This window comes from Mesocricetus auratus, unplaced genomic scaffold (assembly GCF_017639785.1).
Source record: "Mesocricetus auratus isolate SY011 unplaced genomic scaffold, BCM_Maur_2.0 Super-Scaffold_100010, whole genome shotgun sequence".
NCBI lineage: Eukaryota > Metazoa > Chordata > Mammalia > Rodentia > Cricetidae > Mesocricetus > Mesocricetus auratus.
The window spans coordinates 57,533,547-57,557,777 of NW_024429194.1; the positions used below are offsets into that span (position 1 = coordinate 57,533,547).

A 24,231-nucleotide genomic window follows, 5' to 3' on the forward strand; every position below is an offset into this window, starting at 1 on the left:
TCTACAAAGGTTTACTTCTTTTAAATTTATAGATAGACATTTCAACAGGAATCTTTTTCTCTGACTTAGAAATCCAGTTTTTGGATTAATTACCAGTTCGTTTTATACATGAAAGTAAAAAGAGACTGATGATAAAAATTAGATCTACACAAGCCCATCCTTTTTCAGCACTAATTTTCCACTATAAACCTCTGCTCTAGCAGTACCCATTCACTGGGAAGTTTGGGCTTCATACGGTTCCATCCACTATGAGAAAACTAGAGTTCCCTCATAGCCAAGCTGCCAGTATTAAGTAAAGGTTATAATGAAAGTCATTTCCTACATTAAGACACTAATGCCTGAGCCCAGTTAATTCCTGCTCGAAAGTTTGTTTACTGCCCTACAGCCTGAATCTAAGTGATTTTATATTGGAGATTGGGAGTATGAGGAATGGAAGTGCAGGCAGCAATCATTATTAACAGTTCCATAGCAACCACAAGTCCTTCCCTAAAACCCAAGACTCCTGCACTGCAAAACACGCAGTCGATGAAATTGGCATTGCGACCTTTGTGAGCTGCTTGATCCAGGTGTCCAGATAAAGAATTCGGCAGCCAGCTACTCATTCCTAAAGGGAACAGGCAGAAAACTCACACATTAAAGGTACTTTATTCTTTATTTTAACCATTGCATTATCTGGCAGTATCTGAAAGCCTAAAATTGTTTTTAACTCTGTATACAAACTGGCCAATTAAGAAGTCACACCTTCAGTGACCAGCTTGATGTCCATATATTTATATACTTTCCACTGCAAAAATCAATTTGTTAAATATTTATAGAGCAAAGCAACCTTTACTCTCTTTCATTTGCTGCAATTCTTAAGTGCATTGTGCAGAATACACAAGAATGAGTGGAAAGAACCAATATTTTTATAGTTCCCTTGACTTCAGGTTGAGCACCCCAGCGTCCCGCAGTTCTGTGTGCCTAGTACAAGCATGACCTCATGTACTGAAAATCCTACTGGGAAAGCTCTGATTTCCCTCCATTTTAATAGAGTAAGAACTTGAGATGTTGCAGTTAATTTACTCCAAATGGTAAGGTAAAGAGGAGGGACTCCAGACATTTTTAAACATTCAATGTGTTCTCATTTAAATGCATGAGTACTGTGTCTCTCTGATCTGTGGCACACAGACCTAGACACTCCATTTTGTGGATATCAAAATCCAAGAATGTTATAAAATGGCAAATACTGCATATAACCTATGCAAGCATCCTATGTAACTTTAATTTCCCCCTAAATTACTATTACCTAATACAACACACACATTTTAAAATTTCTTTATTATTTTTATTTATGTGTATGTGCCTGTATTAGTTGGTGGCACGTGACTGCAAGTGTATGGGGAAGCCAAAGGGCAGTGGATTCCCTGGAACTGGAGTTACAGGTGGTTGTGAGAAGTCTGCTGTGGATGCCGGGAACCAAACCTGGGCCCTCTGCAAGAGCAGTAAGCACTCTTAACTGCTGGCCCCAACAATGCACACATTTCACACAAGAGTTGTTATACCAGAATGTTTAGAAAGTAAAGACAAGAAAAACAGTCCATACACGTTAATACATCTTAATGTTGGTCCTTTTCTGGTTATGGTTGAACCCACTGATGCAGAATGATGGATTCGAGGACTGACTGCTTTTTGTTTTGAGGGCTATAGTCTATAGTCATGTGGCTTGTACAAGTTAACTTAACTAGTAAATAGTTCCAGTGTTCCGCCCCAATCTGAAATCCATTCTGCCAGACAGACTCCTAACTATGGCATAACTGTGTTTGTTGTGAATTGTTGTATAAGCTCTCGATGATCTGCCAATCACTTCATTTTATCATTCCGACAGCATCACAGACAGTTGCACTTCATAAACGATCTCATGACTGTCATTTCAGTGCTTTAAAACACACACACACCAATGATGGCTTCTGGAAAACTATTCTCAGGTTTGTTAGACCACAGAGGGTCTCTTTAGGTCCTTGGTGTCATCCGTTATCAGAGGATGCAGGGCTCACTTTGGGGCAGGGTTTAATAACAGCAAGCTGTTGACAGAGCTAGATCCTGCAAGTTGCTCATTCAAAGATAACTCATGAGGTCTGCCTCAAGCTCTGTGTTTTATGGGATTCATATTCCTCCATCATTCCTGAGAAACTGCTCAAATCTACTCAGACACCCTCTCTTACAGGCTGACAATGAAAGCAAAATTAGCGCATGGTAGGAAGGAAGAGTTTGGAAGTTGGTGGCCCATGATGGTATGCAGCCCGTCCAGTGGATGCAATTTCTACACTACTATGAAGCTTTCTTCTCAGGAAAAACAGGGGCTAGGTCAAAGAGAATGCTTGAACCCTCATCTCTATGGGCAAAAAAATCAAAGAAAGCCCCCTAGGCCAGCACTTATTCATCAAGGTGTGTGCTACAGGCAGCAACTCCCTCCAAAGGCTTTGGCAGTAGTCACAAACCTAAATGTCTGAAGGTCTCAGAAGTGAACAGCTTAAGCAGGTGGCGACAGTTGTGGCAAAGCTATTACAAATGGGCTTTCTGATGAGGCAAGCTTACAACTCATACGCCTAAAGGCATGCTTTTTTTCTAACTCCCACAGAAGCAAAGTATGTTCTAGAAGCCACATAGGCTATACGGCCCCAGTTGCCATGTGGAAAACCAGGCCAGTGGTGCCAAAATTTAGACTTCTCCATGAAAGAGCCAAAATTCAGATTTCTTTGTATTGTGAAAATCTCCTGGCTTTTAATTTTTGGCAAGTAGTTCAAATCATTCTTAAGCAGTTGTACACTGTATAAGCCAAATATCAATATTTGTTGATTGGATGTGGTCCAGACACAGGCCATCAGTTTCTGACTCCTGATCTCTAGAGATGAAGGCTCTGTGGTTCTTCCTGCCTTCCTGGAGGCCATAAACACGAGAATAGAATGCTAGTGAGAGGATCAGATTTGCCTAAAGAGCACAGAAATCTTCCTGGGGAGCATAAAGTACGAAGTCCTCCTGCAGGATCTTCTAAGAACAATCCCTTTCCGCTTGCTGCATCGGAAGATTGCCATTTGTGGTGTGTACTTGCTGGGGTAAGGGAGCAGAAACCAATTGCATGATTACACACATGTTCCTTAGTGAGAAGGATCATCCTTTGTCATTTACATGTATGAGTTACCTGCAGTATCTCCCGGATGTTGGATGAGTAGACCTGCTTCACTAAACATGCCAACTTTCTCTCTCACCTGTGTTTCAGTTGAAAAATATCTGCTTTCGTCAATCACTTGGAGACCTTATAGATGACAAAAAAAGCAAGTCTGTGTTCTGTTGTGTCATGCATCATGGTGAAATTGCCAGCCAAACCTTGTTCTTTGACTCTTCGTTGTTGATAATGAGATACAGTAGGGAAAGAACATGGCTCGATTTTTTTTTTTTGGATGCTAAATTGATCTTTCAGAACTCAGAGTTGGAGAAAGAAACTGATACAGATTTAGCACAGGGTCATGATGCCCTTTGTTAAAGAGAAACTTTTCATGCTTGCAGCCACTTGTAGCTCTGAGGAAGGGCAAGGATTAGCTGTGTCTCTTAGGGCTATTTGCATGGCAATTATCTTCATAACCCTAAGAACATAGAGGAAAATGCATCATAGTCTAGTGAATAAGCTTTTAAATCAATAATTTCAAGTCTGTAAATGGACAAGAAAAGAAGTTCCCACCCTGGGATTCATGTAGAGACACAGTATCACAACTTAGGGGACTGGCCTTAAGAATAAACACAGAAAGCAAATGAAGCATATCGAGTATAGTTTGGTACACCACTTAGTTCACTGTCATGGTTTGAATATGAAATACACCCCCCAAAGGCTTGTGCATTGAAGGACTGAATCCCAAATGGTGGTGCTAATTGGCGAGGTGGTGGAAACTTCAGGAAGTGTCATGTTGCTGAAGTAAATGAGACACTGGACACCTACATGCCTTAGAGGTTATCCCTGGTCCCAAGTTCCTCATTGTGTCTCTCTTCCTGTTCATAAAGTGGGTAGCTCCTACTGCCTTTAGGTTCTGCCTCATCAGGCCTCTTACGTCAATGAAGCCAAGGACCATGTATCTCTGGAACCCAGAACCTAAGGAACTCTTCACTTGTTTACATCAAGGACTTCATTTCCACAATGGAAAGCTAACACATTCACTGTTCTAGCTCCTTCTGCCACTATTCTTTGTTCTTTGACTCTAAGGCTACCTTGTAGCTGGGCTTTGCAGATAATTAAACGAAATTAGTTAAGCATGAATTTTTCAATAACTACTAAGAATTTTTATCTGCCAAAGGCATTTTCTCAATACATATTTCATTTTGTTTATTAACATTAATTATATTTATTGGGGATTTGTGTCAAGCCCTGCATTGAGTATGCACATAAAACAAAGGAATATTTTTACCATGTGGAGACTCCATGAATTTCACATAATGCATTCCAGTCCTACTTATCTCCCCATTCCCTCAAATATGCCCTCTGCCCTTGCAGCCTCCCCCCAAAACAAAACAAAATTTAAAAGAAAAAACAAAAACAAAAAAGGGGGGAGAAGAATCTCATTGTGGAGGCTGTAGCGTGGCCCATTGAGTCACACAGTTTGCCCTTTAGTGCGTATGTCTCTACTTCTAAGTATTCATTGTCTCAAGTCATGGATCTGGCTCAAGGCCTCTGACTTGTGCTACACCACCAATAATGGGATATCATGGGGCTCCTCTTGGATATGCTGTTGTTATCATCCTGTATCATGGAGATCCTGTAGCTTTGGATCTGTAGATTCATCCCATTCACATGCTCTGACAGTTCGTAGATGAGGTAGATGTTGGGGTGGGCTAACTCACAGTCCTGGGTAATAGCTGGGTTGGTCAGCCAGCCTGCTTTCCCTCATCATCATTACCAAGGCAAGTTCTCTAGCACTTCCCAGGCTAGCTCACCTAATGCAGCCTGCAGCAAGGAGAGGGCGGGGCTGTCAGTTCTCTCAGGTCCTCAGATCCAGCTCACCCACACTAACACCACCACAGTCAGCTCTACTGTTTTGCCCAGGTGATGTGCAGGGCCCTCTCTCTTATTACTGTAGGGAGGCATATGGGGAGAGGGGTGTCAGCCCTCCAGCTCTCACACCTGCACCCCTGACAATAGGGTCAGCTCTAGTTTGCTGCCCAGATGGGATACAGAGCCTGCTTCCCTGTGTGCTGCAGCTGGTGAGGGGCAGGACTAGCTCTCCCACTCTTGCGACCCTGGGGTCAGCTCTCTCACCTGTCACAGGTGGTAATGGGTGAGAGGAGAGGGCATCTTACAGACAAGGGGGGGAGAGGTCAGCTCTCCTGCTCTGATGCCCTCAAGGTCCAGTCACCTGCATCCTTGACCATATCGTCAGCTCTAGTGTGCTGCCCAGGTATGGTGCACACCTGTGGTGAGGGGTGTGGCCATCCTTCCTCAGTGTGTGTCAGGGGTGGTGCACAGCTCTTCCCTGAGTGACAGGTCCAGCTCTCCTGCTGCAGCATCCATTGAGGGACAGAGCCAACTATCCCAGGGCCAGGGCTGGCTCAGCACAGCATGATTCCATTGACCCTCTGTGCTAACACAGGTCCCAGACATTATCACAGACCCCAGCTGCAGCAGGACCATGTACCCAGACATGACCCTCAGCTAAGGCTGGCATGTCACCATGGCTAAAGTCTGTTTTCTAAGGACATTATTTCCACCCAGGTGACTGGAGCCTTTGTGGTCTTGTCTCTCCCGAAGGGTCCACCTCCTAAGCAGTTCATACAGTGTGTAGTTCAAAGTCATAAACATTGACACAATAGTAGATTCTATAAATATCAAGGATAGAAGAAGGAAACTAAACTGGGGGGAAGGGAGGTAGAGATGATCGGACTTTCGAAGTCAAACTACACAGGAAGGTGAAGCTTCATTGCTCTAAAGTGGTAAAACCAAATGACGGGAGAGACTGAGTGGAAGGAACGTACAAAGCCCTTAAGAGGCAACACTGACAGCAATCACATTCGTTTGTCTCAGCCAACAGGTAAGTACTGAGCACAGACTACATGCTAAACCCAAGGGAGGTGCTGAGTTCACAGGGTAGATGGCAACAAAGTGAACAGGTATGACCGTCGTAGCTCTGGGTCGACCGTCGTAGCTCTGGGTCCCAGCATGCCTGAAATAAACTACTGGCTCATTTGCTCCCATGCCAAAAGTTTTGAAGAGTGTGTGTGTGTGTGTGTGTGTGTGTGTGTGTGTGTGTGTGTGTGTGTGTATGTATGTATGTAACTTTCGGAATTTTCCCTCATGAAAATGCAGTGCTAATTTATAATGTTCTATAATATATTTTGCTAGGATGACAGTAATGAGTAAATGGAAGTTAATGAGAAAAATACTACTTCTTTAGATTTAGATATGGTGACTTCACATTCGACTTCAATGGGGTTTGAGTTCTCCTTACAGTAAGTTATCTTGTTAGTTTTTAAAATTATATAAAATTATATTTATTGTTTTTAATTTAATTTAATGATATTAAGTAGGCAGAAAAAACATAATTTCACTACTCTGATAAGCCCTACTGTAAGTGTTCATTTTCTTAAATACAAATATTACAGAAAACTATTGCTTTCCTATTTCTGTGTAAGAGGTCACCATGAATGCAGTAACATTCCACTGCTTTTGTTTATCAACTCACAATCCCACAGGGCAGAAATCAGCATGGCATGCTGGTCTTTCTGCTCAGGGCATCTGAGTCTGAACCGGGTTGTCAACTTCTGACTTCACTGTTGTTCAGATTCCAGAAAAGAGGACCCCTTGCTCTATTTCCTTGCTGGATGTTATGGGGGAAACTCTTCACTCCTGTATACAGTGCAGTCCAAATACCTGACCAAGGAGTCCTCTCTACCTACAAGCAAACAAGGACATATTCCATGCTTTGAATCTCTAACCTCGTCTTCAACTGACCGGATAAGAGCTCCTGCCTTTAAAAGTGCCCTATGGCTGAGTCAGGCCAATGAGAATGTCTTTCTTAAACCATTACATGTCAAAATTGAATGTGCAGAATTTGGAATGGACACAGACCAGGAATTGTGTGAGGCATGTTCTCTAAGATGCAGGGAAATCTGAGAGTCATCTGTAAACTTTATGGAATCCATAAAGGAACATAACAAGGATTCCAAATAAAATGATCCAAAGACTTGTTGAGGGAGATTAAGTTGTTTATATCCCACTTCTCCCAACCCTACTGTCATAATTAATCTTAACTGCCTACTTGATTGGATTGAGACATGCCTAGATTAGTTCAACACACCTAAGTGTGTCTGCAGAGGCGCTTCCAAAGACAGATCCTGAAGGCCAAATGTCTGACAGCATTTCAGCATTTTTGAGAGAATCTATAAGGTAAGAGGTGTGGCCTAATTAGAAGTGCTCACTAGTGGACTGTGTCTTGCCCTTCACACCCGTTTCTGTGTCCCAGCCACTGTGATATGAACTCCTCTATCAAGCCTCCCCATCATGATGAACTTGCACTTGTGAAACTGTAAGCCAAAATAAACTCTGTGTGTGTGTGTGTGTGTGTGTGTGTGTGTGTGCAGTTTGAAGGTACAGATGCCTGTGCCTGACCAAGCCATTGGATGTCTTTCCCTATAGCTATTTGCCTTATTGCCTTGAGGCATGCTCTTTCACTGAATCAAGGGATAGGATGGTGGCCAGAGAGCTCTTAGGATCTTTCTGTTCTCATCCTCCATTTCCAGGATTGCCCTCCCTGGCTTTTCACCTGGGTGCTAGAAATTCAAACTCAGGTCTTCTGATACTCCTGCTTGCAGGATTAGAAGTGCTCCTATCCTCTGAGCTATTTCCCCACCCCAAATCATCAGTGATAACCACAATTAACAATTTTCTTATGTATTTGTTCAAGAAAAATATCATAAAAGATGTACACTCATCTCCACATTTCTTCTTTAAACTTAAATGAACAATTGATAAAATCACATTTGTTTTAATGTCCTGGACCTTTCCTTAGTGACAATTTCAATCTGTAGCACTGTCACGGCTACATCCAAGGCTTATTTTCTTTAATAGTTGACTAAGAATTATCCAAGACATCAGCAATGAATCATCCCTAGAACAAAGACAGATTATTATTTCCAGAGATTTTGAAGTCATGGCCAGAGCTTGCATCAGATCTATCATTCCACCTGAGACACTACCTTCTCTTAGGACAGATGGATTCTCCGGGAGCCTCTGCTTTGGGAGAGAGTCAATTAATTTCACTCTCAAAAAGTCAGTTTGAGGAAGTATAGACACAATGGAGCTTCAAAGGGTTTTGGAAGAGAACCAGCAAAAGAAGGAGGAAACAGAAAAGGGGGAGAAAGGTGGGAAGAAGAGAGAGGAAGAAGAAAAAGATGAAAACAAAACAAATCAGATTAAAGTTGAAAACAATCTGGAGCTCATCTTTGCTTCACAGCAGGAACGTAACTCCGCCCTTGATCATCTCATCTTTCTCCATAGCAACGTGGGAGATACAATAAGTATCACCTTTTCCAAAAGAGATGCATGTCTTTCTAATTATTCCCATTCTAAAAGTCTTAAACTACAGTGTTTGATCTATGGATTTAAAACACCAGTGTTTTCTTATCTGTTTCTTGTATGAACCAAAAGACAATGAGACAGTCACTGTTTTCATTTTCATTGAATACGACTAGACTTTTTTTTAAAAAAAGGTATACATTACTAGTCATAATTCATGGTTCCTAATGCTACAGTAAAATTCCCAGATTCAATTATTCAATTTTTCTGCTGAAGTGACAAGCTGCCCCACTTTCATCAATTTAGATGAACACCGTAAGCAATGATAATGGTTTCAAGTTCCATCTGTGTTTAGTTAGTATAGAACCCAAGAGATGACTGCTCTTCCTCACAGCTCAGTCTGGTGTGTGTGTGTGTGTGTGTGTGTGTGTGTGTGTGTGTATGTGTGTGTGTGTGTTGTATATTTGTGTGTGCAGTATTCATTTAAAATTTATTTTCCGCCGGGCGGTGGTGGCGCAAGCCTTTAATCCCAGCACTCAGGAGGCAGAGGCAGGCGGATTTCTGTGCGTTCGAGGCCAGGCTGGACCGATAGCCTCCGAAACAATACAGAGAAACCCTGTCTCATAAAAAACAAAAAAAATTATTTTCCATTTTACATACAACCCCAGTTGCCCCTCCCTCCCCTTTTCCACCCCCCCACCTCCCTCCCTTCCCACTCCTCAGAGGGGTAAGGCCTTTCTTGGGGAGTTAACAAAGTCTGGCGTACCAACTTGAGGCAGGACCAACACCCTGCCCCCCCTATATCAAGACTGAGGAAGGTATCCCACCATAAGAAGCAGGCTCCAAAAAGCCAGTTCATATCCCTGGGATAGGTCCTGGTGCCACTGTCACGAACCCCCCCTCCCACAACATATCAAGTCACATAACTATAGCCAACATTCAGGGGTCTAGTTTGGTCCCACACAGGTTCCCCAGCTGTCAGTCCATAGTCCATGAGCTCCCTCTAGCTCAGGTCAGCTGTCTCTGTGGTTTTCCCCTTCATGATCTTGACAACCCCCCACCTTGTTCATATGATCCCTCCTCCCTCTCTTCAACTGAACTCCAGGAGTTCAACCCAGGGCTTGGCTGTGGGTCACTGCATCTGCTTCCATCAGTTACTGGATGTAAGTTCTATGATGACAATCAGAGCAGTCCCTAATCCAATTAATGGGGAAGGCCCATTTAGACACCCTCTCCACTACTGCTGAGGTCATCCTATGGATTCCTGAGAATTTCCCTAGCACCAGGTTTCTCCCTAACCCCATAACTGGCTCCCTCTATCAAGTTATCTCTCATTCTTGCAAATGATGCTAACTTTATATCAATGCCTTAACAATGTTGCCACTCACTCTTAAATTTGTAGCTCTCCTCACTGTCACAGAGAGAAGCTGAAACACACCTCTGAAGTTGCCTACCAGGACATGAAGAAAGGAGCATGAGAGGTGACCCAGCAACACCAATGATGTAACAAGAAGTCTCTGGATTCTGTGGGGCAATTGACATTAGGTGAACAGACCAGAAAAGCTACTCAGGGGCCCAGTGCCTTGACTCATCTTCCTGGAGATAAACTACATTCTTGTTCAGTGCCACAGTTACCTCTCTAGCAAGGCCATCTGGACAGGATGCCTCACAGGCCCTTCATCCCACTTTTCTGCAGAGCAACCTCTAAGCCTCTGCCCCATACAGAACCCCTGGGAGAAAGTCTGCTTGCCAGCACAGCAGTCCTTCCAAGAGAGACTGCAAAAGACCGAATGGCTGGGGCCCTCTAGGATGAGGCTCATTTACTTATTTGGGATGACTGTCATTCCTATAACCATAGGACAAATTCAGGACTCTGGTGTTTCCTGGACTTGAGCCACATGTATAGGCTAGAATATCAGCTCTTTAGACTATAGTATCCACTCTAGTTTGTGCCCCAAAGGACGAGGGCAGTAGCAGGTGTCCTTCATCTACAATTGTCACGTGTACCTCCTCCATAAGCTGCACAGCTTACATCAGGCTACAGCCTAGGGGTAGCCTTGAACATCTCTTCTATGGGCTTTAAAGACCTTGGTTCTATATGACCACAAACTCTTTAGATCCATGCAGACTCCTGTCTTGTGCTGTGTTGAGGTTGGACCATCTAACCTGGACAGCATTTCTTGTCTTTTTTTTTTTTTTTGGTTGCCTCATGCATCTCTTCTCCAGGTAAAGTGGTGGAAAGTAAATGCACAGTCATCAGTAAAGAAGACCATATACTAAGAATGCAGAGATACCACCTAAAGAGGTCACAGGAAGAAATTGCTGGAATTTGACATGACAGACAACAGAACTTATCACCCATATTTTCCTGCACATGCTGGATAAAATTTGCATTTGTGGTCACTATCAACAAAGCATTATAACAACGCTGGAGACAGTCACGAGAAGCTGGTGTTCCTAGGGTGTCATGGTGAATGGCACAGCTTCATGAGTGATGATGCAATCAGCATTAAGTAAATGACATACAAAATAGTTAGGACAAGGAGCTCTGTGTGGTTTCAACACAAATAGACTCTGAGGAGTCATATCATTATGAACTGTACCAGCACTGTCACCTCTTTCTCACAGGTGGGAGATATGGCAATAGCCAGGGAACCATAATTAGATAATAAGCTCTCTTACCTGTAACAGTAAAAAAAACTGTGTCAATATACAAACAACTCCACTTTACTAAGTACTACAAAAGAAATTATGGCACCTCACATAAGTATATAAACTTAAAAACCCTTTAAAACAGATTGTTTGTCTAGACAGAGTCTCCTCAGAAATGATTCCTGGAGGCCTTATGTGCCCTAGAGATGAACCCAAGGAAAACTTCCAAGCGTGTGTGTGTGTGTGTGTGTGTGTGTGTGTGTGTGTGTGTGTGTGTGTGTGTACTTGCAACCATTCTGAGGGCAGTTTCATATCTCATACCCATAACTTGGGAATCTTTTAGCAAATATTCTATATTTGCATCAAATATTTGCTATTCTGTGTTTGCAAAGACATTCTGGGGAGACTTTCTTAGTTTTTGAGGTTGCAATCATCTGTCACTCTTATCTTTTAAAAAGAGTTCAGAATTCTCCAGTTGTGGTTTAATCACTGAATTAAGGACAACTACGTAATATCATATATCTAGACTGACTGCTAAGGTAATAGAGTATCTGGATGTCTTACTATGCAATCAGTGGATGGGAAATTCAGAGAATGAAAGCTAATTTTGCTTGATATCCACCTTGAAATTTTTCATTGTAGATGAAAATTTTCTCGAAAATAATATTGATGTATGCAAAACACACATATGTTAGTGCTGAAGTAACTCGTGGATTGTCTCTGCAGTTTTATTAAGGTGGGCAATCAAAGTTTAACGTTATGTGAAACTTCCGGCAACCTAATGGGCTCCTTCTGTTTGCATATATAAAAGTAGTTAATTATTCAGAAGTAATTAATCTCCCTAATGACTTAAACTATTAGCCTAATTGTATGATTGTTTGGTCAAACAACTAAGAGGGGTCAGGGCTATTAGTAAAACTACTTCCTGTTCAGAGAACTATAATTTATTTCTAGAAATGAGCAAAAAATAAAGACAAAGAAAAGAATTAAGTTTTAAACCAACTCAGAGTGGTTTAATAAAGTCGACATAAAGACTTCGTAAGTGCATTATCACACAATTATCCTTGGTATCTATCTTAGCCATTGATTTCTTTTTTATTTGTTTATTTTATTGGACCAGGTTCTAACTCTAAAAAATGCCCTTAGAGGGTTGTGTAGCTCACTCAACTGGTAATATGTTTGCCTTGAAGTTTGAAGCCACCAAGTTTAATTCCTAGAACTCAAGTAAGAATACTACTGTGGGTGGACACACTTGTAACCCTACCATTGGAGAAGCAGAGGCAGGTGACTTGCTTGAATGCATTGATCATTTGGAAAATGAGAGACTTTGGCTTGAAAAAAATCGTGAGCAGTTCCTGAGGAACAGTGCCTGAAATTATCCATTTGCATACACACACACACACACACACACACTTAAAGATTCTTGCTCTAATCAAAATCAAGTTGTTCCCCTGAAATTTAAAACTTTCAAATGCCTTTGAAATTCTCTAGTACAGAACAAAGTATTTTAATTATGTCATAGTATACTTGATAATAAAATACATATTTCCAAGTATGTATAATGGTAAAACTTAAAGATAACCATGCTGACAGTGTCACATCTCTTGTTTCCTGAGATTTTAGCAGATGTCTTTGTTTAGATAGAGATAACACAGGAAAACAAGTGGAGAATAATTTGAGCTTTTTAATGGCTGCTTGTGTTTTTGATGAAAAGACATTGTTCCCCAAGTATTTCTTTCCTCATACCGAACAGTGACAGAAAGGAAGCAAATATCAGAGACACACTTACATTGCTAGTTAGGGTTTGAAAATGAAATGTCATCCATGTGTACATCATTGAAGGTTTAGTCTGAGCTGGTAGCATTATTTTTGGCAAGTTCTTTAGGAGCTGGGTATAGCAGAAGGAACGAGGTTGCTGGAGAGGGGTCCTTAGAACTAATCTTCCTGCCTCCCTCCCTCTGTCCATCCATCCATCCGTCCACCCGCTGTCCTCCCTCTTCTTCCTCCTCCTCCTTCCCTTCTGCCCCATTCCCCATCTCTCTCTTTACCGTCCTCCATGAAGTAAGCATCCTCTGACATATGTCCTTTGTTCAGACCATACCACTGCACCAGAAGCAATGTCTCCAAGGAAGAGAGCCTGACACCTCTGAAACTGCGAACCAAGATAAGTAATTTTTTCCCTTCAGATACTGTTTTCTGATATCTGTCCCAGACGCAGAAAATGTGACTAAGACACTAACCTACTTAAGTGCTCCGGAGAGCATGCGACGATGTGTAAAGAATTTTGAACAAAGACATTAGCAACCGACACAAATTAGCTCTACTTTTGTAGTACTAAATGGCAAGTTTCAAGCTTTTTTGTATGGAATTCAATAACAACAAAATGTATTCATCTCCCCTTTAAAGGCAGAGGCCATTTAGAAACAGAGTCCCTGGGAAAATAATCTTAGAATGTGAAATTCGGTGACTCTCAGAAATCAACCACAAATTACACAAAATTAAAAGCAATTTTCTGACTTTTCAGCACTGACCCTTAAATGGATGTGTCTTATTCAAAGATCAAATGCGATCTCCACATCCTACAAATCCAGCAAAAATCATTTCTAAACGCAAAGAAGCTGAACAGAAATGAGCATCAGATGTCTAAATAGAACATAGAAAACACCTGCTTCCTTTTAAAAGGCTGCTTCAGAATTAATTAGAAGGTATTGATAATAAATAAGCAATAACATGGTAGAAATGGAGAGCCAATTCCTTTAGACTGAAAAATAGTATTGAGAATCAGTAATACTCAACTGAGAGCCTCATGTGTGGACATCATGCTGGCTACAGAGCATGGCTTTAGAGTGTGTGAATGGTTCCAAGTCCTTTACTGTGTAGTTATGTGCCCCCACACAGAGTGGGGGGAGAGAAATAATAATGCTTTAAAAATGATTCCATCCTGGTGTTCTTTTTCATCCCCTCTCTGTTCCATTTTCTAAACAGTAGGGTCAACCTGACATTTCCTGGAGGATCGCCCCTGACAGCTCGAATCACGGGCTCCCAGATGCTGACTCAGCCCACCCTCGCACCACTAGCTGGTAGCCATACAAGGAAACCTTCACATTCTGCAAATTTTGTGTCCTGAGTAGAACAGGCTCCAGGCCAATTTCCTTAAAACAGAACAGATTTTCAGACATTTATACGATCACGTTTCTAATTACAGAGGACCCAGAAAATACATATTATTTCAGACTTGGATGGACTGTTTGATCCCAAGTGAAAATTTCTACTGTGTCACCCAGATGACTATCATATACAACGTCCATAATAATTATTCCTATTGCAGCAGAGCATCACTCTAACTTGAAAAGCCAAGCTTTTAAGAAGACTACTATAAATAGAGTCAAGTTTTAGACAAACTAACAAAAATTGGTGTGGGTTTAAGGGGAAGGAATCAATCAGAGTTTAAATTTCCAGCCTTTGCAACTTTGATTATCTGCTAGCTTCTTCAGGGTTAGCTGCTAGATAAAGGCCACGCACAGAATATTAGACAGCCAAGAGAACTTATCCCCTTCAGAGGCTTAGTAAGGGCCCATGGAATAGACTTGAACTATTTGGAGAGGGTGGCATACTGTAGTCTGCTTGAACCCCGGCTGATAATGATCTTGTCGTACTTAATTCATTAGGACAAAGTTGAAGTAAGTTACTGTCTCACATCTTGGTACCCTAAACGCCGTAAGGCTGGGAAGATATTTCTTCTGGCAAAATGCTTGCTGCAGAAAGCGTCAGAACCTGAGTTTGGTCACTGATGTGTACGCAATAAAACACAGCAATGTGCACCTGTAATCCAGACTTGTACACAGAAAGATTACTGGGATTTGCTGACCAACAAGTGCAGATGATTAGATGGCGTTTGTGACAGACCCTGTCTCAGAAAATGAAGTGGAAAGTGATTGAGGAAGGAACCTGTCGTTAACATCTAGCCGGCACATGCACACACACAAACACATACACTCAGGTACATGCACACACAAATCGGAGCCTAAGACAGTACTGGTACATGAAATACATTGAAAGGGAGCTCTTGAGGGAAAATCAGCAAAGGTTAGGGGTGCAGGTATGGAGGAGAATAAAGAGGATGAGATGAGCAAGAATGCAGTCCCTCTTCAAGCTAGTCTTGACCTAACACTTGATTTCACATCATGAAAAGTACTTATTAAACCCTTGGTCAAGGAAGCCATTGGTAGGTCCCTGCCCATTAATCATTGGGAGCCCTTCATTGGGGTGAAGATCAGCTCCTTTAAGCTGCAGCTTCCATCAGCCATTCCCTAGGAAAGGCTAGCTATGGGTCACTAATAAGCCAACACTCATATCTGGAAAAAAATGGGCTTTGGAGGGTCTATATAGGTTACTCATAGTGCCCACTCCATTCACAGCTAGTGAAGAGTGAATGGGCCTTGGAAGACTCACACAAGATGCTCACAGTGTCTACTACAGTATAACTGGGGAATACACATTACTTCCACCTTGATAATGACAACTCACTCACAAATTAGAAAGACATGCAGAGTTCAGTCAGATTTCAGACGCACCTCAGGGTCACCTCGAGAATCAACAGGTGAGGTCCCTGAGATGAATGACCAGCAATCTTAGCCAGTTGCCATTAATAGAATTGTGCCCTGTGACTTTGTGCTTCCTTAGCTTGTTAACAATCTACAGCCCCTGACATAATGCATCCTTAACCTATTTTGGAGCTCTTAATTTAGAATTATTCCTTCTTCCCGCATGGGGGGAAAAGCTGCCAGTTTTGAGAATACCCATTAAGTTAAAGGCATAAGGCAGAATGCTAACAGTGGACTTGAAGCAAGAAGAATCAAACTTTATAAATCATAGAGAGCATTTCTTCTTAATGGAAGAATAATGTTTCCAACTGAGGGATTTGGGGCAGAGAAGGAAGTTACCTTTCCTAAAGTATAAAATGTATTTATATCTGATGAGCTCTGTTTTATGGAAATCCTTCACCCAGCAGGAAATGTGCATGTCTGTTGTGACCCTCCCTATTTCTCAACTGTGAGCACTGGGAATTGTAATGACACCACAAGTGATTTTTTTCCTTCTCTCCTCTATGACTTTGTGCTAGAGATTTGGAATAATTCACTTTTTCATGGTTGCTCTGTGGTGTTCTGAGGCAATCAAAACAAATCTAAGCCTTTATTACCCAACAGGTAGATGGGAAATAAGAATCCAAAAGGCTGGAGAGCAACAAATTTGGTAGTCCTTTACCCAGGTGAGTGTTTTGATGCTACATACAAGCATACATGTGTGCACAGATACATGCATACTACACACATGTACACGCATGCAACATATACACAAATATACACACATATACACACATAATTTAAAAAATCCTTCCACACATATTTCTGATTGCTAACTTTCCCCCTCACTTGGACATCCAGAGGCAGTTTGTTTTATGTTTTAATTCATTAAAAACAAAAACAAAAAAAAAGGAAAGAAAAGATTTACCCATCTGTTTCTTTCTCCTCAGACCTAATCAATGAGAAGGCATTAAATATAATGGTTTCCAAATCTTAATTGGAAATGCCAGTTTGTTCACAAAAGGCTTAATTCAAAGGGCATGGGAGAGGGTCACCAGCACTATTTTCCACAGGGACAGTTTGATTTCTACAGATTTCTTCAGCTCAGAGACCAGATATTTGTCCTGGATCCTGCAGCCAGCCTAAGGCAGTAGGAAAAAATTTTTTTCTGAAGCAAACAAATCTCCCTGTCTCATACTGATGCAACCTAATTCTAGCCACACAGCCTACACATTATATGTTTCCTATTTTGAGAAAAGCATTCCTGGAACAGGGAGTGGGCAGTAGACTCAATTCTACTTTCCACTAAATTGAGACACCTTGAAGATAAGAAAAGCTGCCATTTCTGTGACAGGGAAGAAGCAGCATGCTTGCTACTCTGAAAATCCAGCTGGGGAAGGGAGGATGAGAGGAGAGTGGGGGATTGACCCCCCAGTCACAGGACAGCACTGAGCTCTTACAAGCTCAATCTAGCCTCCTCCCCTTACTCCTCAGCTGCAGCCAAGACCCTTAGAGAAATAGACCCCCAAGGGCTAGAAGCAGAATTTTGCCTTGCAATCCACAGAAGACTTGCAAGTTGTCATTAGCTTTCATGGGCTTGCCATGCCTTATCGGCACATAACCTTGTCACTGCAGTTTTAACAGAAGGATTCAGGGATGAGTCTCAAGGTCATGACTGCCTTCAGACCGTCTCTGAAGATGGTACACAGTGTCAATTTTCTTCATATTTCAATAGTTACTATGTGATCTCTGGGAATTCAAAGATTCAAATTCTGGTTTGAAAGCATGAATAACAGCTGTTTTCTTGGTTTTTTTTGGGGGGGTGAGACAGAGTTTCTTTGTGTACCTTTGGAGCCTGTCCTAGAACTCACTTTTTAGACCAGGCTAAAAAATGTACTTTGATTGTATTGTTTTTATTTGACTGAAGGGAATCAATGAATGGATTTATGAAATACAAGTAAGGGAGAAGAGGAGGAAAGAAGAGACAGGAACCTCCTACTAAAATATTGCAAGTGCTCACAAAAATGTTAGTACTAGCTTTCACAATCAACACTAACAGACATTTACCTCTTTTAAGGAGTCTGACTTGAGTCTCATAACAAAATTTCATATCTGCAGAAATGCAACCAAGGAAAATGAGAGGTAAGTAGACAAGAGCCTAAAGCCAGAAGCATGGCCTCCTTGCTAATAGAATTAGCAGAGATTTATTTTGTTTTTACAGGTGCCAGACGCTGTTAAGATTTCAAGTATGCAAGTGTTATCGCTTCCAGAACAGCAGCTCCAAACTCATAGGTGGGATTGAAGCCCAGCAGGAATATTTACTAGCTGTGTGACTTCTTAAATATATTTAAACCTTCCCCAATGTTTCCATTTGTTCATTTTAAATAGGTATTAAAAATAGTCCCCCAACTCATTTCCATTCTAGAGAAGAGACATCTGCACTCTAACGTTCAATGCAGTGTTATACAGCGTAGCAAAAAAAAAAAAAAAGTAGCAACAACTTAAGTGGTCATTGATAGATAAAAAGATACCTGGGGCTTGGGAAGATGGCTCAGTCATTATAGTGTTTGCCATGCAAAGATGAGGTACAGAGTTCAGATCTCCAAAAACCCACTTAAATAACAGGGACACATGGCAGCCTGCAAATAACCCCAGCCTCAGAAAGAAAAAAGAGAGAGGACACCAGGACAGGCAAGCTACCAGGGTTTATAGAATTAGTGAGCTATACATTTCACTGAGATTCTCTAACTCAGAGAATAAAGTAGAAGAGTGAGAAAAAAAATGACTCCCAGCCACAACCTCAAGTATCCACATGCACTCACACACATGCAAAAATATAACTACACAGTTATACACAACACAACACCAAAAAATGTAAAAAGGAGAAAACGTGAAGAAATTATTCTACATGAAGTGGGAAAAAATAATTCTGTTACTTATGATAAAATGGATGAAGAAGAGGACATCTTGCTAAGCAAAATAAGCTAGTCTCAGAAAGACAAATGTAGCATTATCCTCACTGGCCCTCTCCAGAATTGAGTTTACAGGAACAGGAGAGAGAGCCAACGTTGTCAAAGGCTGAGGGAAAAAGACATGGGCCAGGACAAATTCTGCACTACAAAAGAAGCTCTTGTGCCTGTCACTAACGGAACTGCACTGTGCAGTTAAGAGTAAGGGTAAGTTAAGTAAGAGGGTACATCTCCCACCCAAGATTCTGCACCAATAGGAAAATAAAACTTTTCAAAAGAAAATCCTCACCTTAGAGAATGTTTTGAGGCTATGTGAGTGAATATATCAAGCAAAATGTGGCAAATGGAAGGAAGGTTTTAAATGTAGACCAGCGCTGTTATCTACTTACTAAAGATGAAAGGGCAAATTTCAAAAGCTGTAGTAAAATTCCCAAGGATGCAAGGTGAATATTGAACAAATCTGAATTCAGGTCACCTGTCTTGAAATCCCACTGGCCTAAATAGCAGACCCAAGGAGCAGACTCCTGGTGGTCCCTGTGACTTGAGTTAGAGATGGCCAGATATGGCAGGAAGGACCTAGCAACAAGACGCCAGTGAATTCTTTTTGGCCAACAACTGTGACAAAGCACCAGACTAAGGACACAATTACTGGTTACTGCAAAGCTGGCTGTGCCACATGTTTGAAGGCAGCATTGAAAGGACCCCAGTCCTCAGTGGGAAGACGGCACACACAGGAAGAGCTGTTGCCTGAGACTAGCTTCTCAGATGACACCCACCCCTGCTTCCCAAGTATAACACCCATCCACGCCTATAAAGTGTTACACCCATCCCTGCCCCTCTCATGTGACACCACCCCTGCATCTCACAAAAGACACCCACCCCCTGCCTCTCTATGCTGACACCCACCCCTGCATCTTTCATACGACACCACTGCCTATGTTTGACCTAAAACCCCATACACAAGGCTAGTACTCCACAACTGAGCATTATCCATTTTCCTTTTTATTTTGAGACATCTCAGTAAGTTGCCCAGGCTAGCTTAAACTCAGTTTGTAGCCCAGGCTAGCCTTAAACATGTGGTTCTCAACCATCCTGAGTGAGGTAACCCAGACACAAAAAGACAAACATGGTATGTACTCACTCATATATGGATTTTAGATATGGATCAGGGGAGTCTCAGCCTACAATCCCAGGGCCAGTGAGTCTGGAAAACAGGGAGGTTCCCAAGAGGTGCATGATACCCCAGAGAAGTGGAATGAGGCAAGATCTCCTGAGCAGATTGGGAACATCAGGAGTGGGGAGAAGGAGCCAGGAAAAAGAGAGGGGGGATAAGAGGTGGGGAGAAGAAGGCATTGGGGAGCAGGAAGGTTGAGTCAAGGTAAGAATAGATGAGAGCAGGATGAGAGATACCATAATAGATGGAGTCATTATAGGCTTGAGGAGAGAGCTGACACTAGTGAGATCTCCAGAGATCTACAAGGATAACACCAGCTGGCAAACTAACCAATAGTGGAGAGACTACATTAAATGCCCCTCCTTGATGATAAGGTTGATGACTACCTTATATGCCATCCTAGAACCTTCATCCAGTGACTGATGGAAGCAGAGACAGATACCCACAGCTAAACACTGAACCGAACTCCTAGAACCTAGTGACAGAGATAGAGGAGTGATGAGCCAGGCAGTCAAGACCATGATGGTGAAACCCACATAGACAGCTGACCAGATAAGGGGGAGCTCTTGAATCCCAGACTGGTAGCTGAGAGGCCAACAGGGGACTGATCCAGACTCCATGAATGTAGTGCCAGTGAGGAGGCCACAGAAATCAATGTTTACCATGGTGTATGAATGATCTTTGGGAACCCATTCCAAATAGAGGGATGCTCTCTCAGCCTGGACACATGGGGAAGGGCCTAGGTCCTTCCCTGGATGAAATGACAGACTTTGGAGATCTCCGCAAGGAGGGCCTCACCCTTCCTGGGGAATGATGTGGGGATGGAGTGGGGGGGGTAGGGGGTTGGTGGAGGGACAAGGGAGGAGGGGTGGGAGAGAAAGCTGGGATTGACATGTGAAGCATTCATGTTTCTAATTTAAATTAAAACATAAATTGAGGAGAAAAAAAAAACATGTGGTCCTCAGTCTCCCAGGGGCTACAACTACAGGCCTAAACCACCAGAACCAGCTTCATAAATTTTTATTTTTTTGTTTGTCTGTTTTGCTTTATGACAGGTTTCTCTGTGTAGCTTTGGAACCTGTCCTGGAACTCACTCTGTAGACCAGCCTGACCTTGAAGTCACATAGATCCGCCTGCCTCTGCTTAGCAAGGACTGGGATTAAAGGAGTGTGCCTGCGCCACCACTGCCCATCCTCCATGAATTCTTAAAATCATGAATATATAATTTAGTGAGAGCACATTTCACATAAAGCAAATAGAAACTGTTCTGTATGTGGGAGTATATGCAAGTTCCTGCCTAATCTGCTTATTTTATATGCATCCTTTGTCATTCATTCACTCCATGGTACTGTATCTCCCTTAGTCCCTCCCATACTTCCATGAAGCAGAAACATTAGCTTTCTTTTATAAAGAGAACTAAAGAAGTTAAATGACAAGGTCACAAAATGGCAGAGGTAGAATTTAAACCATATTTTCTTGGTTCCTTATTTTAACCAAAAAAGAAAAAAGAAAGAAAGAAAGAAAGCATTGGTTCATCATTTTTATTGCAGTGCTATATTTTATATTAGATGTATTTAATGGATATTTAGGTAAAATTCCCTACTGGTATAATAGTGTTGCTTTAGCACTGCTTGTCATGCATAAAAGCAACTCAGTAAGTGCAATTTTTCTACCAGTCTTATTTCTAAAACAATTTCCAATTGTAAATCCTTATACATCTCTTAAACGCTGTACAACCAAAGAATCTGGAGAGGGGATTATTATTCCTACTTTAACTGGTAGAAAATCTGACACATATAGAAAGTGACTTGCTCCAGTTAAAGATTTTAAAGTAGCTTCATGAACCTTGTTCTCCAAAATTTCCATCACAATTCATCCCGTACCTTTGGTAACACTTCCCGAATGAGTGACTAGAAAATACAGGTGCTAGGAAGAAGGCCCAGTGGTTTAGACCATTTCTCTGCATGCATAAGGACCTGAGTTCAAATATCCAGTACTCATATATAAAGCTATTTATGGCTTCATGTTCCTTTTTTTAGTAATTTATTTATTCTTAATTTATGTACATTGGCATTTTGCCTGCATGTATGTCTGTGTGAGGCTGTCAGCTCTTGGAGTTACAGACAGTTGTGAGCTGCCATGTGGGTGCTGAGAATTGAACCCAGGTCCTCTGGAAGGACAGTTAGTACTCTTAACCACTGAACCATCTCTGGTTGTGGTGGCTTCATGCTCTTGCAATTTCAGATTTTGGACATGGAGACAGATGGCCTCTCTAGCTAGCACACTAGCAGACTAGAAGAAACAACCAGCTTCCAATTCAGTGAGAGACCGTGTGCTGAAAGAATAGGCAGAGAACAGTAGAGTAAGAAGCCCAGTGTCCTACTCTGGACCATGTATATGTGTATATAGATATGCATAACCCATACCTACACATACATACCACACACTGTGCATATAAACAAAGCAGTATAATAATACAATCTTTCCTACAAATATAAACCATTGATATCTACATGCTAGTATCCCTATAGCCTTACAAACCACATTACCTTTGAGACAACTTATGAACATAAACCCAAGAATCTGGCAGGATTGCTTGACACCTTGGAGTCCAGTTCCCCTAGATAAGTTGCAAATATCACAAACATATGTTTACAGGCTATGAGCTGCTAGCAGGTCAAAAACGCCACCATGCTCTTGGTAGGAGAACAAGAGACTGGAAGAGAAGCAGAAGATGTATAGAGTATGGTCATTAAGAAGATGCAATGTGCTTGTCTCCTGATTATTAAGAGATGAAAAAAAAGACATCAAATGCCACCAAAATCTCTGCCACACCACAGCAAGCACACTAGCAGCTCAACGGTCTATACTCAGCTTTATCCTAGAGTGGAACACTCCAGGTTGAAAAAAAAACGCCATGTCTTTGTTTCTTCTTTCTTTCTTGAGGTCAGGAGTAGAAGAAAGTGATCTGGGGGAAAAAAGGCAGGAGGGAGACATAGAAAGAGACAGAGCCTGGGGAGAGAGGAACTAACTTGCTTTGATGCCTAGTACATGGTCACATAGAGGTCTTCACTGTTCTTGAAATGTAGGAGTGTCCTGTGCCAGCTGAGAATCCAGTCTCATAATGGCCACTCAAGAAATGCTCGTGGAAAAAAAGAAAGAAAGAAAGAAATGCTCATGGGATGAAGAGCCTGCAGCTCTCAAAGTGATGGAGATGACATCACTCCTGCCCTAGAGGGACTTGCAATTGAAAACTTCTGACACTAACACAGACAAAAATCGACAGGCTATCCAGATAATGCACCAAGAACTTGGAGCAATAAAATAAGTGCATACTCTGATTTCTTTAAAACATCATTTATATTGTAATCACAGACTGCTCAATTCCCAACCATCCTGAGTAACCTGAGTTCACAGACTATGAAAACGAAGTCACAATACATTTCGAAAACAGACTTCAGCAACATAAATATGAAGCCATTTTGAGCAGAGATGAGCAGGCCGTCTTTACAGAACCATTAGAAGGCATTTGTGAGTGAGCCGTGCATAAGAATTTCCTCTCAATTCTTTTGAAAGGTAAGTAAAATCTAAAATCGGCAGCTAAACTAGTCTCCACTTGGACACAGATTTAATTACTCTGGCTAGCTCAGAGGAGATCTAATGATTCTAATGGATTCTTAAACTGTCCTAAGTGGTTCTCCACACTTGGCTGTGTCCACAGCCACAATAGACTGAATTATCTCCATATGGAGAGGAAGCTTCACTGGGGGGTCAACAGGCAGTCTGACAACACCACTTCTGCACAGTGCACGGTCTCTCGCAGCAGCTGCTGTTACTTCCTAATGGCCTACACGCCCCTTCCTGCTATTCCTCATACTTCCCCACCACGCCTCTGAAGAGAAACCTACCACACGGTCTGAAAGTCTTCTCCTGAAGTCTTCTGGGATTGCTCCCCGGCCTCCTGCCCAGTGAGAAGCCCTAAAATGTAAAGAGGAGAGAAACGAGCTTATAAATACTATCTGGAGAAGCTAGACTAAATATTTTGTTAAAGGTGGTCTCCAGAGAGATGTCTGTTCATAAGGCAGACACGAACATTTCCACTAAGGATCAATAGTGCTGCACTGTGCTCAGCATTCAACGTGTTTCTGGGCACTTCCCTCACTGTGTGTACTTTTTCCGTCTACCTGTGGCTGTCTGTGTCATGCGATGCTGCTGCCAGCCCTGTTGTTATCCTTGCCTGAGAGCCGAAAGGACCAGTATATTAGCATCCTTCCTTTATGCCCTGTATCCAGGCAAAGACTTCCCCGGCATAGCAGTTCC

The 24,231-nt window shown here is 42.0% G+C and overlaps 1 long non-coding RNA gene across 1 annotated transcript in view; it reads right to left on the reverse strand.

Moving 5' to 3' along the window:
• Nucleotides 1-23,881, reverse strand: part of LOC121142831 — a 72,965-nt gene extending 49,084 nt beyond the window's left edge. Inside the window, exon 1 of the long non-coding RNA XR_005879943.1 lies at nt 23,820-23,881. This is a non-coding gene — a long non-coding RNA (uncharacterized LOC121142831). The remainder of the gene's footprint in view (nt 1-23,819) is intronic.
• Between the last annotated feature and the right edge of the window lie 350 nt (nt 23,882-24,231).